The sequence below is a fragment of the Haliotis cracherodii genome, unplaced genomic scaffold (genome assembly GCF_022045235.1).
Source record: "Haliotis cracherodii isolate W230 unplaced genomic scaffold, xgHalCrac1.p SCAF_8, whole genome shotgun sequence".
Taxonomy (NCBI): domain Eukaryota; kingdom Metazoa; phylum Mollusca; class Gastropoda; order Lepetellida; family Haliotidae; genus Haliotis; species Haliotis cracherodii.
Window position 1 is genome coordinate 49,664,879 of NW_027266341.1, and position 18,795 is coordinate 49,683,673.

At 40.1% G+C, this 18,795-nt stretch overlaps 1 long non-coding RNA gene across 1 annotated transcript; it reads left to right on the top strand.

The window, feature by feature from the left end:
- LOC139450763 (uncharacterized) lies at positions 1-2,950 on the top strand. The gene is made up of 3 exons (XR_011652243.1): positions 1-59; positions 300-467; positions 2,848-2,950. It is a non-coding gene; the product is annotated as an uncharacterized lncRNA (long non-coding RNA).
- The last annotated feature ends 15,845 nt before the right edge of the window (positions 2,951-18,795 follow it).

Below are 18,795 nucleotides of genomic sequence, written 5' to 3' on the forward strand. Positions count from 1 at the left end.
TGTACAAAATATACAACTAATCAATATACCAACCACCCTTCTCCGTTGAACATACTCAGGTGGGTAGTCGCACATTTTAACTCTCTTACACAGAACATAATCGTAACAAAATTTTGGGTATTTTTGTTATCATTTTCAGGTAACGATGTGGTCTCATTTAATAATCTCTATGGCAAATTACTGGCTTGAAAATTCTGTGTCCTTGAAGTTTATGTCTGGAATCTTATATTTATAGGAATAAATTTATGAACAATAAGTGAACTTTGGCTCATTTTTTGTTGTAAATTATTATATACTAGATCGACATCGATACATAATGCCGAAAATTGCGAAGCGAGGTTTTATGAGATCTGGGGGATCTCAAGTTCGTTCCCCGAAGAAAAAAGATTCTTCCCCCCGGCGGATTGATGAGCCGCAGAGAGGGGGTGAGGGTAGGAACCTGACCCCTACTCCTATGAGAGATCAAGGTAAGTGTAACACACCATTCAATACTACAAACTAAACAACCTAATATTTAGTGAAACGCACTATTCATCCTTGTTTGAAAAATTTTACATTTCTACGTATCAGTATAAAAATACAGAGGGTAGTTTATTTAAAAAATCTATAAAAATTATACAATTAATTAGCTGAATAATAGTTCCCCCATCTGATCTCTATCACCAAGTCTTTGGTTTCTTTTACGCATGTAGGGGTAACGGCTGGCCCACTCGTCCAAGGCGGCACAATTCATTGTGCAGAGTTGCGTTCCTTGGGCATGCCAGAAGCCTATGATTGTGGGTTCGAATCCCGGTTCGCCCCGATTGTGTTTCTAGGTTTGTCAGCACTATAGTGCGGCGTTAAACAACAAACAAACAATCAAACAAACAGACATACAAACTAAAACTCACTTACGCATGTACATGTGTGTCTTAATTGGCATATACTTGTCAAGAACAGAATCAAAATGATTATCTCTAAAATTATATTAAGACAAAGAAACATTAGTGTTTTAATACGCACAACACTTAGTAAATTGAGTCACGCTCTCTCTGTGACTGTCTCCCCCCCCCCCCCGCCCCCTCCTCTCGCTCATCGTTATAATTACTTGTATGTAAACGGTCAGTTGTTAATCCTATTAGGTAGGTAGCTCCTGTCTGTCTGTCTCTCCCTCTCTCTCTGACTGTCTCTCTCCCCTTCTGTCTGCCTGTCTCTCCCTACCTCTCTCTCTGTCTCTCTGTCTCATCGTTATAATTACTTGTATGTAAACGTGGCAGTTGTTAATCCCATTAGGTAGGTAGCTCCTGCAATACATTTTAGTTTATTCTAATTAACATCTCAAACAGTATCCTTTCCATCTGATCCACTTACATCATATGATTTTGGGGCGAAAGTTTTTGTATACACAATGAATATATGAGTATTTCAAAACAGTTCTGGTGACAGTTATCACAGCAGTATGGGGGATGTTTTATCGAAGATTCTTTCCCAATTGAACTACATGTATGGCACGCCCTAACACTCTGTTTTTTATGTTTTTATTTCTTTTTGGAGTACACAACAATATGTTTACAGAATGCAGTTCACATGCAATCTTAAATCCATTCAAGTTACAAGGTATATCTATAGATGATAACAAACAAAAACTGACAGTGTCATATTGTTGGATTGTGCAAGTTCGTGATTTTAAGCGAATAGGCGGTGACAGAGAGACCAAAATGTCATGAACTGTGTGTATTTACATTGTGAATATGATATATTTCTGTCGATGTAATATGAATCGGTTATTTCTTGTTTGATATGTGGGAAATTTGGTATGGAGTCGGAAATGTTTGATCTGAATATGTATTGCTTTGTTACAGTTATAATATAAATACATCATTTCGTTTTTGTTGATATCCTAAAAAATTGTCAATTTTGAAAATTCTTGTTCTATTCAAGATTTGTCTTTGATCCATGTTGTAAGGTTGTTCCAGATATGTTTTACAATTTTGCACTCAAAGAACTTGCACTAAGGTTTGTTTTTCTCGTTCACAAAAATTGCAAAGAAATCATTCTTTATATCCCATTTTGTACAGTATCTCGTTTGTTGTTATAATTCTATGATCAATAATATTGTATTGGAACCATTTTTGTTTTGAGGACACATTATATCTGTGGGGGCTACGATTAATCGTTTGCCAATCTTAATCCGTCATTTTAAGGCCAATATGTAGTTCCCATTTTTGAACGTAATTTTGGGATATAATATTGTTGGATACTGTATTTAATACATCACACGCTGTTTTAAAACTTGTGTCATACTCACATACTGAATAATTATCATTATATGGAAACTGTTAAATCGTATAATAGTATAGTGCTTAGGAAACATAAACCTTTAGTTGTATGTATGACAGATTCAAACAGAATTCTTACAAATACCTGTAGTTATTCATTACATGTGTACGACATCTGTGTTCGTTGCGCAGGTCGTGTATGTTTCTCAAAATTGAGCGACATATATGACACGCCCTTACACCCAGTTTGTGTTTTAAATACTAATATTATATGGAAGCTGTTGAATAGAATACTAAAACTTGTTTTGTTATGTATGATAGATTAAAGACTACTCACAATGTCCGAATACTTATCTGTATCTGTAGGCCGATGTTTGCTTTGTCAAATATTTGGTACAATCCTTCTGCACACTAATAACCTTACAATCTCAAAGTCCAATCACTTATAATTATTCCTAACATATGTACAATAGGCCCGATCTGCATTCTCAAATATTTGACAGTGGTATAATCCTTCTGTCGTGTACACAGTAATAACCCTACAATCAGTTTTGCCTGGGAATAAATATGTTCTTTATTTGTCTTCCAGTAAGTCCAAATCCGGACATCCGCTTGACCAGGTCTCAGACCCGGAAGGACAGAGAGCCTGACCAAGTGAAGGAAAGTCAGGAGAAGAGCGAGCAGATGGCCATGTAAAGCTCTTGTACAAAGAACATGTAGTTCTGACCAATAAATAAACAGGTCATCTCTGAACTGTTGTTCTTCATTTTGTTAAAACCATCCCTGAAATACTTAATACACTTTGCAATATTCTAGGTTAATAGATCACCATAGATGTTACAGGATACTCATCTTTTCGCGAACACCTAGTATCATTACGTGTGGATTGTAATGCATGAACACATTCTCGTGATATAGTCGGAATCGACAATCGATTCTGCGTTTGGCAGATATTTCTATGAATATGTCGCTTTTTGTACGGTAGATACATGTCATCAGGTGGTTATTATTTTCAGACAATGTAGGTCGTACGAGGTGCTTTAATTGATCGGGTCACGTCGCATTTGACACAGAAAGATCGTTTTCTCTTGCCATGGGTTTGCAGGTAGTCGTGAATATCCATTATCTGTGTCGATAACTCATGGTTAAATATACATGTAGAAGGAATCGAAAAACCAGGTTTGAAGATTCTGTAATGCAACATTTGTCACCTTTCCTTGAAACGAATTTCGTTTTGTACCGGAATAATACGAGAATACTCTGATCGCCGCGTGCATACACGTAGATCAACATTCGACTTTAAGTTATGTTACAGATTGTGTATCATTAGATGAAACAGTTTCAGATGCTGACGTACAATGTATGTATTTATTAATTTGAATAGTCAAACCAAATTAAGCTAGGAATATTTTAAAGTAGTCATTGTAATTAAGGACCCGTGAAGATCCGGGGTAGAGTAGGTCTTCAACAACCCATGCTTGCCGTAAAAGGCGATTATGCTTGTCGTAAGAGGCGACTAACGGGATCGGGTGGTCAGGCTCGCTGACTTGGTTGATGCATGTCATCGATCCAAATTGCGTAGATCGATGCTCATGATATTAATCACTGGATTGTCTATTCCAGACTCGATTATTTACAGACCGCCGTCATATAGCTGGAATATTGCTATGTGCGGCGTTAAACCAACCAATGGAATTAAAATCAGATCTATTTATCTACACCCTTCTTATGATATGCATGTATATACTTACCAGCTATATGACGACGGCCTACAAGACATCGAGTCTGAACCAGACAACCCAGTGACTGATATTATGAGCAACGATTCAATCTGTCGGGGTACAATGCCACACAATAACCCAAATCACTTACCCTGAACATCAAATTATATAGGTACCCTCGCACGACAAGCAGGGTGTTAGAGAGCTATTTGAACCCTGAATCCAAGCGGGGCGTAGTTACAAAATACTTACATATACATGTACCAGTATAGCAGTAACCTCACATCCAGAAATAAGTCCGTCAATATGTCCATTTCTTTCCAAACCACATTCCATAATGCGTAAACCTACATCCTACATTCAAATACTCGCTTGTCCCTAATAAACGAAATCACGTCCAAACAAGTAGCAGTGTGGTCTAAATATTCACAGGCTGTTCAGGCAATATATCACTGATGTAAACCATCCACAAAATGAATCACTGTCGTCAAATGGAGATTTGCCGTCGTGACCATCCTTCTCATAGATACATGTTAGTCTGAATATTTGATTACTACAAAAATATTTTGAGATCTAATTACATATTGAAAACAGAAATTAAATACAAAGCCGTATACAAACTGAACCTTTTTAAAAATAAATATTATAACGTATAAATGACTCGGATAATCAAAACGTATAATGCATTATTTCTTATTCGCGCCGTTTGCACTCACGATATTAAATATCTTTAAACGAAAGTGCGACTATGCATGTCGTAAAAGGCGACTTACGGGATCGGGTGGTCAGGCTCGCTGACTTGGCCGATGCATGTCAGCGATCCCAATTGCGTGGATCGATGTTCATGATGTCAATCACTGGATTGTCTGGTCCAGACTCGATTATTTACAGACCGCCATAATATAGCTGGAATATTGCTGAGTGCGGTGTAAAACAACAAACAAACAAATTAAACGAAAGTGTTGCTCAATAAGACAAAATAACCTTCTTTTAAGAGGCACATCTTACCTTTCCAAACTTTACCGTAGTGATATCGAGTGTCGCAACCTGCAGTGTTGTAAACACCACGCTACACAATTCCATAGAACCATCATTCCTCGAGAAGCGTGTTTCATTCCTGGGGAATACGCAGTTCGTCTCACAGCTGCATGGTAGCTGCACTTGCAGCGGTATGGTGACTTGTATTATACAAACGTTATCTTATCGGGACACTCATTATCACACACCTCGTCAAACATATCGAGTTCATGAAGTAGAAAATTGAAATATATTTTTTATAATTGAATTATAAACTGAAAGAGGACTCTACATAAAATCATACATGTAGAATTTTTTGTTTATTTGAAGCTGCACTCAGCAATGTTACAGCTATATGACGACAGCTTGTAAATAATCCAGTCTGGACCAAACAATCCATGGCCAGTGAATGAACTCATGTCTATTTAAAAGAACAGCATTACATTCTAACACATATGGTAACACTGGCTACCAAGTATGCCAGGGTTTGCATAATAAGGCAATTAGGTGTACCCCGGGGTTATGTGTTTGGTGAGTTCCTCTTATAAACTATTCCTTGTTAATAACATACTATTCAAGGGGGCCTCACGTGTGAAGATGTACACACAGATTGCTTCATTTCAATAATTATCTTTTGTATGCTGTATGCAGGTTATAATGACCATATTTAAAACCTCAAGTGATGCCATTCCACTGCCCTGACATTGACGGTCTTTACATCTCATAAAATTGTGCGATTTTGGCTCTGATTGTGATTCTTTGTTATCAGCATCACACCAAAACTCGTGGATACCAACCTCCACCTCCCCTGAATCCCTAATACCATCTGAAGTTTCCCTCAGAATCTCACCGCTCATCACGGAATACAACTGAACACAAATCTCAAAAGCATTGAGGGTGTTATTAGAAGTTAAATAACTGAAACAACACCAAAAAAATAAATTATTGTAAAGGAAACTTTTACCTACACCATTAAGCTTTTGAAAATGTTGAATCTGGGAACCAAATATATTTATAGGTGCGGCCAGAGTACCAAACTGCCGAATATCCTCCAAATAGTCCCCCGAACCCCGCGTACCTATAGGGAAAAGGTTCGTGTTCGTGGACCTCCATCAACTTCTAAATACCTAACATTAACTTGACATGCTGTCATATAACTTAAACACTGTTCATGTACAAATATTCGTAAACCCTGCTGACAAACAATTTCAAGGGTTCCAGTTTTTTATGACACGAAACATCGCGTATTATATTGTCTAAGACTAACTGATAGAAAACGAAAGCGAAAGCCTGAAGACCTATACCAACTATGCTATTTAATATTCGACAGTCATCCTAAATATTTATATCACAACACCCATGATCACCTTATCCTATGATTTACATTATCAATAATTCTCACATACAGGATTCTGTGAAAAATCCACACACATACTCTTAAAACAGGAATCACTATCCGTGTATCGTAATTTATATTCTCGAGCACATTCAGAATGCATTATCGATGAAAACTCTTGTAACATACTTTCAGAAATACTCTCATTTGTGCTATAAATGTACATTATACATTATATACATCTTGCCGATATAAGTATTATTATATGCATATGCGCCCATGTCAAACAAGTCTAGAGATATCCTCCTGGACATTCCAGTCTATATATGGCCACCGCCCACGTGTCGTCATGACAATGCTATGTGTGCTCGGAGTACCTAGTGAATGTAAAGACCGCTGCATGAATCGCATGAATATTTTATCACTTTCAACTCAATCTGAAGTTAACAACGCAACTTGTTTATTACCAGCCACCTCGAGCTCAGCGCTAAATATAACCTCGTTTCACTGAAATGTCCTGAACTGGAACAATTGTTTTATTTATAGACCTTTCAAACGGAAACCTAAACATTATCTTCCCCTGTAGGAATCTCCCATTCATGTAGCAGTAATCATGCCTTATATTATATATCCACCCCCTTTCTCGTTCTGAAGGCCTCAGGTGGGTAGTCGCACATTTTATTGCTCAAACACATTATGATAAAACAACTTGCTATTTCATAGTTACAAACGTTCCTTTAAAGTGACTTTTCTATTAGGTAACGATTTGTCCCTAAATATTTCTGGCGAATCACTAGATTAAAGGTTCAGTGTATATCCATGCGCCTTTAAAATGTATGTTACGAATGTTTGAATACATTTAGGAAAATAGATTATGTGAAATTGGATTCATGGTTTTGTGTGTATTCTATTATTTACTAGAATCTTTCAAACGACATGCGGAGAGTGGCGAAGCGAGGTTTGGGGGGATCTCCACCTAGACCCCCTAAGAAGAAGAAAGATTCTTCCCCCAAGCGGATTGTTGAGCCGCAGAGAGGGGGTGAGCTCGAGGGTAGGAATCTGACCCCTACTCTTGTGAGAGATCAAGGTTAGTGTAACACACCATTCAATACTATAAAGTTCCCTAAACTGACATATCGTCTTTCATCTAGGAGATAACATATTGTGTTTTCAATGATTTAACCGCGCTAAATTGAATTTAGAACGGAACACGCAACGTCTGGTTTCAAATGTTTAATTCAGCGCAGTTAAACACTATGTTTATCTCCATTCTACCGTGACTAAATAAAACGCGAGCTCTTTGGTGTTAACAAATACATTGAGTGAAGCGGCATGGGTTGAGTCCAGCGTTTTGAGTGGGTTGTCATGGGAATATACGGAATCGCCGACACCAGCCTTTGTACAAAATATCGCGCTCTATATGCTCAAGCAGTTTGTTCACACTGTAATACTTCACCCGAACAGGAGATGGGCATCCTTAAAGAAAACTTAGCAAGCCTTATAAAGGTTTCATTCAACACCGTACGTCACTATAATGACGTCATGTCGATTAATGTGACGCAAAACTTAAGACTTCACAGTCGTACATAGAAAAACGTCAATTAATAGCAACCTCTCTCCTGTCCTCACAACTTGAAATACATTATCAGTGTAGATTTCTATCGTGTTTACTGCAGGTATTGTATTGCCACACATCCTTTGAATATTATAGTAACCGCAACTTTGCATTTTGTGGTCTATGATTGTACATATGATTATTTAAAAAATGCCTACCGACACTGGATGAAAAAGAAGTACTTTTCTTAAAGTATAACCTTCCGCGGTGATGCGGTCGTATAATCGATTGTTTCAATCAGGGGTTTATTGTAATTTGATACCTCTGATTGACCAATCAAAATCAAGTATTATCGAAATTCATGGTAAAATAGTGTTTTACCAACAAATGTTTAAAAAAAAATATTAATCACTCATGAACGTCCTAATCAGCATTATTTGACTTTTGCCAAGTCATAATTGAAAGTGATTGTCCTCTCTAAAATTATATTCCGACAATAACACTTTCGTATTTTCGTACTTCAAGCACATCACTCAATAAAACTCTCGCTCATCGTAATAATTAATTTGTGTCAGTTGTTAATCCTAAAAGATAACTCATATAAAATTGCTTAGTTTATATTATATTTCTCTATATATTTTCCATCTGACCCACGAATTAAGCGCGACATGTTTTATACACACTATGTGCAAAAGTACGTCACAGTCGAATAAGCGGTAAGCTTAAGGTCTCTTCGTGTGAGTATGCCTGAGTATTTCAATCTATTTCGAAACAATTAGAAAGCTCTGGTTACAGCTATAACTCCAGTATAAGAGATGTTTCATCGAGTATGTTTCTCAAAATTGAACATGTATGACACGCCCTTACACGCAGTTTGTGTTTTAAATACCATCATTATATGGAAGCTTTTGAAAAGAATACTCAAGAAACATAAAACTTGTTTTGTTATGTAGGATAGATTAAAGACTACTCACAATGTCCGAATACTTATCTTTATCTGTAGGCCGGTGTTTGCTTTGTCAAATATTTGGCACAATCCTTCTGCTCGTGAACACACTAATAACCTTACAATCTCAAAGTCCAATCACTTATAATTATTCCTAACATATGTACAATAGGCCCGATCTGCATTCTCAAATATTTGACAGTGGTACAATCTTTCTGCTCGTGTACACAGTAATAACCCTACAATCAGTTTTGCCTGGGAATAAATATGTTCTTTATTTGTCTTCCAGTAAGTCCAAACCCGGACATCCGCTTGACCAGGTCTCAGACCCGGAAGGACAGAGAGCCTGACCAACTAAAGGACAGACAGGAGAAGAGCGAGCAGATGGCCAAGTGAAGGACAGACAGGAGAAGAGCGAGCAGATGGCCAAGTGAAGCTCCTGAAAAAAGAACATGTTGTTCTGACCAATAAAAAAACAGGTCATCTCTGAACAGTTGTTTTTTATTTTGTTAAAACCATCCCTGAAATACCCAGTACAGTATGCAGTATTCCAAGATAATACTCTCTCTCCACGTGCACCAGATGCATTTGTTCACCTTGCGACCCGTGAATATCCGGGTAGAATAGGTCTTCAGCAACCCATGCAACCGACTGTGCTTGTCGTAAGAAGCGACTAACGGGATTGGGTGGTCAGGCACGCTAATGCACGTCATTGTATCCCAGTTGCGTAGATTGATGCTCATGATATTAATCACTGGTTTGTATGATGCAGACTCGATTATTTACAGACCGCCGTCATGTACAGTCAAGTCTCGTTAATCCGACACTTGTTTATCCGACAATCGGCTTTATCCGACACTAATGATGGGTACCGAATTAATTAGTGCTATTTACACCCGTTAATCTGACAGTCTCGCACTCCGACTCTGACATACCTAATTTGCAACGAATTACCGAAATCACTCATTAATCAGTCTCGTTAATCCGACACAGTGATCAGCGTGCTTCCTGGTCATCTGCCCGCGAGTACACAGTCCCGTGTTTTGATGCAAGACGAGTCGGCGAGTAACTGAATATTTCAACGGCTGCAGAGATAAACTTGCTTAACAATAAACAATACTGCTTTAGCAATAAACAATACTGCTTTAGACCCGTGAATATTCCGGGGTAGAATAGGTCTTCAGCAACCCATGCTTGCCGTAAAAGGTGACTATGCTTGTCGTAAAAGGCGACTAACGGGATCGGATGGTCAGGTTCGCTGACTTGGTTGATGCATGTCATCGATCCCAAGTGCGTGGATGGATGCTCATGATATCAATCACTGGATTGTCTGGTCCAGACTCGATTATTTACAGACCGCCGTCATGTAGCTGGAATATTGCTGAGTGCGGCGTTAAACAACAAATAATCAATCAATCAACAATACGTCTTTAAATAAGCAAAACAGGATAAATCACATACCTAGATTGCTTCAATCTCATTAAAATCGGATACAAGTTCTCGCTCGCTACCACCGAGGACAACCTTTCGTGAACTTTGACCGACCAATGACATTACAAACAGGTAGCCACTAAAAAAACAGCTTTCTTAAGCATTACGGCACTAGTTTCAAATTAGCGACTTCCAGTCCAGTCTAAAAAGTATTTTGAATCAGTCATACAATCCGTATTAGCTGGAATATTGCGGCGTAAAACAACAAACACACACAAATAACGTCGCATCGCAGGAAAAGTTGTTTGAATCTAAACGGGACTAGGTTATGGCACGCAATACGTGCATATACCAGTATATCAGTAATCTCACAAGCACAAGCGCGTGTGAACTTATTCCTTCAATATATCCTTTCTTTTCAAAGGCTATTCGAATATGTTGAAACCAACATACTGCACTCCAATACCCGCGTTTCCGCAAAGAATTATCACGTTCAAACCAGGAGCACTACCGTGGTCTACATATTCACTGTCGCAGCCTGCAGTTTGTAAATACCCTGTTACATAATTCCCTTGACACATCATTTTCGGGAAGCCTGTTTCATTCCTGAGGTGACCCGTGATGACCCGGGTAAGAATAGGTCTTCAGCAAACTATGCTTGTCGTAAGAGGCGACTAACAGGATCGGGTGGTCAGGCTCGCTGACTTGGTTGATGCATATCATCGTATCCCACTTACTAAGATCGATGCTCATGATATCAACCACTTGATTGTCAGCGGGAGAGACTTGATTTTTTTACCGACCGCCGTCATACAGCTGGAATATTGCTGAGTGCGGCGTTAAACAACAAACAAACATGTATCATTAGTATAATTATATTTCCTCCTGTATTTGAGCATAATAATGTTTTTCTATACTAGCCACATAAAGAAACTGTGCACGGAGAAACTATATTCTGGATTGAAATACAACACAGCAAGAACAAAATGATGCAGACGCCGTAGCAGCTGAATGATCGGACCATAAGAAAATGTCAACGGGACCTGAACAACATCTGTTACGATGACGGCAGAAGATCAAAATGGAGTAGGGGGGTCATACGACAAAGTCACAAAGTCAATAACGGGTATGACCACCCTGTGCGTGAATCACAGCAGTGCATCGGCGACGCTTGGAGTCCACCAAATGGGCATGGAAGGCCTGGGGAATGGCCTGCCATATCCTCCTCAAATCCTGTGCCAAGTCACGGACGTTATCTGGAGGATGTGGAAGACGACGCAGACGGCGCTCCATTTCATCACACACATGCTCTATTGGGGAGAGATCTGGAGAATTTGCAGGCCATGGCAGTAACATGACATTGTTATGGTGAAGGAAATCCATTGCGACCCTAGCCGTGTGAGGACGAGCGTTGTCCTGTTGAAATGTCAATCCCGGGCAATGACGTTGCAGGAATGGAATGACCACAGGCTTCAGAATCTGATCTTTGTAGCCAACACCGGTGAGATTGCCCTGAACAACCACCAAAAGGGTTTCGGTGCCGTGCTGTTATCCCACCCCAAATCATCACAGAGCCACCTCCAAAACGATTCTCCTTTACAATACAGTTGCGTGCATAACGTTCTCCCAAACGTCGGTAGACACGCTGGCGCCCGTCTCTGTGGGAAATGTTGAACCTCGATTCATCTGTAAAGACAACATTTCTCCACCATATTCGAGGTTGGCGAACATGATTTCGACACCATCTTAGACGGTTGACTCGATGATGGTGTGTCAGGATGGGACGTATGGCAGGGCGTCGTTGTCGAATCCCGTACTGACGTAAACGATTCCTGACAGTGTTGGGATGGATACGGCGCGGTCCAGGAATTGTCTGGGACGTCGTTACTGCCGTTTGGAACCTGTGTCGGAGATGTGTAACTCGAATCCATCTGTCCTGTCTTGGCGTCGTTACTCGGGGACGTCCTGAACGTGGGTGGTCGGCAACGTCATTTGTGTTCTGATAACGCCTCACCAATGCCGATATCGTGTTACGATGGCATTGGAAATGTGTTGCCACCTGTTGTTGCCTCATTCCCGCTCGGATCATTCCAATGGCTTCATGACGCTGTGCAGCTGTCAATCCTGGCATGATTTGCTTGTGATATGCTTATGTCTGCGCCTGAGAATTTTTGAATTTTTGAATGACCACAGATCATGCTTTCCAAAGTGACAGCGAATTTTGAGTTGCACATGCTGTGTACAGCTGCACAGGATGCACGTGCAGTAACACATTGGCCCCAATCAATGACGTCATATCGCATGGCACGTGCATGATCATGAGCGTTTGAATGTCTCCAATAATTGCTGTGTTCAAACCTATATTTCATATATGGACGGTGTGCCCTTATATCTCTATTTTCTCCGTGCACAGTTTCTTTATGTGGCTAGTATACCTGAGTGATCCTTATTCTTTCACTGAATTTTAGATGATAACGATTTGCAATCAGCACCACTTGATCTATCGTAAAAATTACAGAGAAAGCAAATGGAACTGTGCTGATGAGTCAGATAATGAGAAACTACTTTCTAACTAATAAAATATTCAGTAAGTCCCATTTATTCAAATGAAGTCACCACATACACACATATATTTTGTTCTCTGATATCATTCATCACCATTTAAAAACTACTTTGAAATACAGTCGATTGTATTGAAATGGGGTATCAGATTTTAATGTGCAATTTCATCCCAGAAAATGAAGACTGACCTGTTGTAATAGGAAATAAATGTAAAAGGCCCATGGACCTGGATCAAACAAATCCCATAAGAACTGGTGTATGTTCTTGTTGCTGATCATTGCTCCGCGCGTGTTTGAAGATGGTTCTACTGCTTCTTTCGTTGATCTACCGCAGCAATGCTGTAGTGTCTGAATCAACGCGTAGAGCATACGAGTCAAGCAGTTATCAGATGTGTTTTCTGCGGTGCTACAGACTAGGAACGGAGAGATGTATGCGTTTCCTTCAGTCCAAATCAAGATGCGTATGTTCCGGAGACTGCGAACACGGGCGCCGGATGAAAAGCGTTGTATCACAAGTAAGTGTGATGCGCACACTTAGCGTGTATGTGGAGTAGGTGGGGTTGTGTGTGTGTGTGTGTGTGTGTGTGTGTGTGTGTGTGTGTGTGTGTGTGTGTGTGTTGTGTGTGCTTTCTTTTTTGGTTTCTTATTTGGGGACGGGTGGGTGCTGGTCGTGCTCGAATATCTGGAGTCTGATTTCTCTGCTATGGCTCCTGCTCTCCTGCTGTCTTGAGCTAGAGGGGCACGGGTGGCGCAGTCGTCTAAGGCGCCGCGATTCGCTGTGCAGGGATGCGTCCCTTCGGCACGCCAGAAACCTATGATTGTGGGTTCGAATCCCGGTTCGCCCCGATTATGTTTCTAGGTTTGTCAGCACCATACCCGTGCTCGTGGGTTTAACGTCTGAGACCTGCACCACTTCGGGCTTTCCTCCCACATTAAGCTGCCACGCCGTGATATAACTGTAATACTGTTAAAAGCGGCGTTAAACCCAACTCACTCACTCACTTGAGCCAGAGGGTCCACAGAGATCCAAATGGTCTATTTGTCGAATTGCGTCCTATTAGGGGTTTCACTCCCAGTGCGCCCTGACTTCCAGTTCGCTCAGGCATGTCAACACCATGCCGTCCTCGTGTGTTTCACCAAGGAGGTACGTGTCTAAGACTCGCTGGCTTCTGGCTTTCCTCCCACATCAAGCTGCCACAACATGAAAAGATTTAGAAAATATCTGTTGACAACGAGTTAGCGGTGCACATGCTTTGCAAATCCTGCAGTCGACCGAAATCTGTATGACACTTAACGAACCGGATTTCGATGCATAGACTCGTTAGTCCAGCCAAATTGTAACTCCATAATACCAGCCTAGCTCGGTAAGGGTGGAAACTGGACTTTTTTAGTCAGTTAACTCACTTGCCTCGGGAAGATAACAGAACGCCGTCATATAGCTGAAATATAGTCGAGTGCGGCGTTAAACAACGAACGAACGAACGAACAAAACATATCAACTGCAACCACACAACATGGTTGAAGTGAAATGGTGTTCAGCGTTACACCAAACTCACTCTGCTGAAGAGGAACACTACACCGGGGTGTAGGGGGCAGATATAGCTCAGTCGTCTAATGAACCGTAATTTGTCGTCGCTTACCTTTCCAAGGATTCTGGGTTCAAATCCCATAATCGTCCTGATTTTCCACAGAGGCACCCCGCTGATCGCCTGTCGGAATCTGAGATTCAGGTCATGATTCTTGGTTCGGCACCAATCCTTTTGTCGTAGGTTTAAAATGAAGTAAATGCATGCCACATGCCTCATTGAGATTTGTTTTCAGCAAACACAAACTTTAAAAAACCAGGGCTTGTGTATGCCAATACAACAGAATGTTTAATTGATAATGAGCTTGAATACGAAAGTTTAAAAAATTGATGCAATTGTTTCCTTGCAGCTAATACACAACCATGGGGATACAGTCTGTTCGACAGAGGACGTTTCTGTGAAGGCAAGAAAAGGGATTTGGCGCTGGGTCCCCGCCGATCAAGCTAGGCATGTATATAGAAGTGTTCCAGCAACGAAAGCCGAGGAGATATCGTTGTCCCTATCGTGTTGCCAAATTAACATAATACGTAGGTCTAATTCTAGATAACTTATAACCCCCCAAACTGTATTGCTATGTATGCTGGGCCCCGATGCACAAAGCGATCATAGCGCAAAGACGATCATAACTCCAATACCTTACCATAGAATTATGACTGTCGTAGCGCTAAGATCGCTTTGTGGAACAGGGCCCTGGATACCAAAAAAAGTTGTATATGAACTATTAAACATATATACTGAGTCAAATTAAAAACTTCTTATTTTTAAAAGTAGTCCCATATATGATATACAACGGATAAATGTATCAGACAAGGTAATTTTTAATCATTAATGTCCAAAGAAGGATTTTAATTAACGGTGGTAACCATAATTTGTTCCAAGCACCTACGGTATTCGGTAATAAAGTGAGCAGTTTAAATCATAAGTCCCAAGCACGAGAATCTGATGGCACACAAGTTCAGTAGCGTGAATGGCCACCATGTGCGTTAACAACTGCCACACAACGCCTCCGCATGGACCTTGTGATGCTTGTGAACACATGATTGGGAAGACGACGCCATTGTTGCTGCAAAATGGTGCCAAGATCTTGCAAAATCTGTGGTTGGTTCTGGAGAGTGCGCAGACATCTGCCAAGAGCATCCCAGATGTGCTCGATGGGATTGAGGTCGGGAGACCTTGACGGCCAGTCCATGACGTTGACTCCCGCATTCTGAGGGAAATTCCTTGTCAAAATTGCTGTCTGGGGTCTGGCATTGTCGTGTTGGAAGATCGAACCGGGTCCATGTGCTGCCATAAAAGGCAGAAGTTCTGGTGCCAGTACCCCTACCCCTAAACAGTTCGTTTCTGGTTGATGTAGCCGTCAAAAATCGTTTACGGAGTTGACGTAAGACAATCTGACGATCATCTGCATGTGACGTCACACGTGGTCGACCTGGCCGAGGGCGATCAGCGGTGGTACCCGTTTGCTATAGACGCGTCTGTAAATCATAAACAGTCCGTCGACTACAACCCATCGTCCTTGCGACTTCAGCTACGGACATTCCCATCAGCAACATGCCGATGGCACGTTAACGTTGCACATTTGAAAGACGTTGCATGACAAATGGCATTAAAGACTTTTGTTTTCTTGTGTTTTTCTTTTTTTATTAACGACTACTAACACGTATTCTGACCACGTGACCAGTTGCACATGAAAAAACACTTTTGCCACTATAGTGCTGTTCACATGATTTTGATCGATTCACCTGCACAAAAACGGGTGTTATCTGAAGACAATACGTGGCCATTACTGTTTAAATACACAATAAGGGCCCACAATGATAACTGGTCAAAATGTTAAAATTTAGGATTGTGAAGTTTTGAATTTGGTTCAGTATATTTGTAAATATGAAAAAACAAACCCGATTTAGCCCGAAATCCTTCCGGATTGAAATCGAGATGAGACAGTAACAACATGTGCCATTATAAGCTTAATTCGTTGACTGATGCTCACGTTTCTTGGAAATAGACTTGTGGAAATTGATTAGAATTGGTCCTCAGCAACCCATGCCTGCCATGAGAGGCGACTATTGAGATCGGGTGGTCAGGTTCGACGACTTGGTTGATGCATGTCATCGTATCCCAATTGAGTAGATCGATCCTCATGATCTCAATCACTGGATTGTCTGGTCCAGACTCGGTTGTTTCCAGACCACCGTCAGCTGGAATACTGCTGAGTTCAACAAACAAACGAACAAACAAACAAACAAACAAACAAACAAACAAACAAACAAACAAACAAAACTGTCAGCAAATATATCTCCAACATAGTGCGCATTCACTACTCACAAGAATTATTAGCATGACTTACTGTAAAATAAAATGTTCACATGAATGTATAAACAAACAAACAAACAAACAAACAATTCCATTATCTGCATTGATACAGTGACATGTATTTTAAGATTTGGCTATGGCGTTCGACAGCACGACTATGAATGAATTCTGCGCTTTGAACTCTGAGGGAAATTTGAGGTCCAGGAACGTCAAAGATCCGAAGAAAATTGGACCTCGCGTAAAAGCCATCGGAGCAATGACAACCAAGCCAATACCGAAAAGGAATCAAACCGTTCTATTGGCATATCGTTTTAATTTTCACAAACACAAAACAGTGGAAAATGTTGGACTGGCTTTGTGCGAGAGGAAACGTATAGCATACATTAAACTAACTATACTAGAGAGCAAATACTGCATTGGGTTTGGAATGGAATTCTGAAAAAATATATATAAGAAAGTTCCAGTTTGGACGAAAAAGTGTGAAACGTTTTACCGATTTGTATAAGGTAATGTCAGCGGGGATTGTAGAAGTTTCTATTTTGGTTGATATAAAGGGAAATGTACACATCTGTGAACAAAACAGTCACATTGAAATCGCTGTATTTCCAGGATTGGAATCTAGACAGTTATGGCCAATTGTGATTCTTGGCAAGCTCCGATATCATCAATAAGTGAGAGTTGCCCCAAATATGCTGTCAAAGACAAATGCGGTGGACCTCGCTGAAAATACGTTATGCACGAAACGCTCATCATAATCAGTCCTGTGTCGTGTTTAGTGTCATGTTGCCAAGAATTGTACAACTGACAGTTATACATAGGACGTCATACCTTTTCTCAAGCTTGGAGAAAGAACTGCCTGGCAAGCAATGTGCAAATGATGATGACGTCATTTCTACTGTGGAGGACGTTTATCACCACGAGGAGGAAGCCTTCAACATCAGTTGGATCCAAGCACTCCAGCATCGGCGAATTATGTTGAAAACTAAATTGTAACTATCTAAACTCTGGCTTGATAAAGTTTAAATTAAAAAAAAATAATCCCCATTACGGCCACGTTTATAATCTGACTGGTGTTCCCTGAAAAGTTTTAGAGAACCGGTTGCGCAGATTTCCCAAACATTCATGTGTCGCGAGTCTCCAAACCATTGTGTGCCCCGCTCATCCTATTCCTCTTTCCACGCCAGAATGTTAAATGGCCATTCCAAATACTACTTGTAATGCATTATTTGGGGGCACGGGTGGCCCAGTCGTCTGCGGCGGGAGACCGCAAACCTGACCTCACCTCATATCACGGTTTAACAGTGATATCAAAGGCAAGTAATGCCGAAATATTCTAGAAAAGTGTCCTGAAAACGACAAAGTTGGCCTTATTGTCAATACATGTACTTCAATATTCTGTTAACAATGTGTTTTGTAGCTTTGAAGAAATAGAATCCGTAGCACATGAAAATAAAAACTCGAACACGTAGACAGGATCGTAATGACAAGTACCAACGATAACCCCAATGTTATTTAGACATGCCTTTTATAATTTTGATTTAAATTATTAAACATTTTTCATTTTAAACTTTTTCCGCAAATATTTCGGAACTGAAGAATGAATCGCTGTCGATGTATACAAAGATACGAATTATAAGGAACCATTCTAAATATATAACAATGGTTTGGGAATTCAGGCTTATTTTCTGCGTTATTCTGATCAGAAACAAAATGAATGTTTGACCATTAAAAACAACAACAACAATAATATTCATACAATTTCTTTTTAATTTCAAAGATTTTAACTCATATATCAATGGTTTCATTCTGCGATATGGACAACTATATAAAAATACAAATGAACTAGATCGTAATGACTTATAACAAAGATCAAATTTCAAATCACTGTCTCATTGTACCTGGTGAGATATCACTATGACACTAGATACAACCATATATATACCACCCAGCAGAATCCTATCTGGTTCTATCTAGTGAAATATCACTATGACACTAGATTCAACCAGATATTTATTGTAATACTTTATTCGTTATATTTAGTACATTGTCCTATCTATCAGGGTTGAGTTGT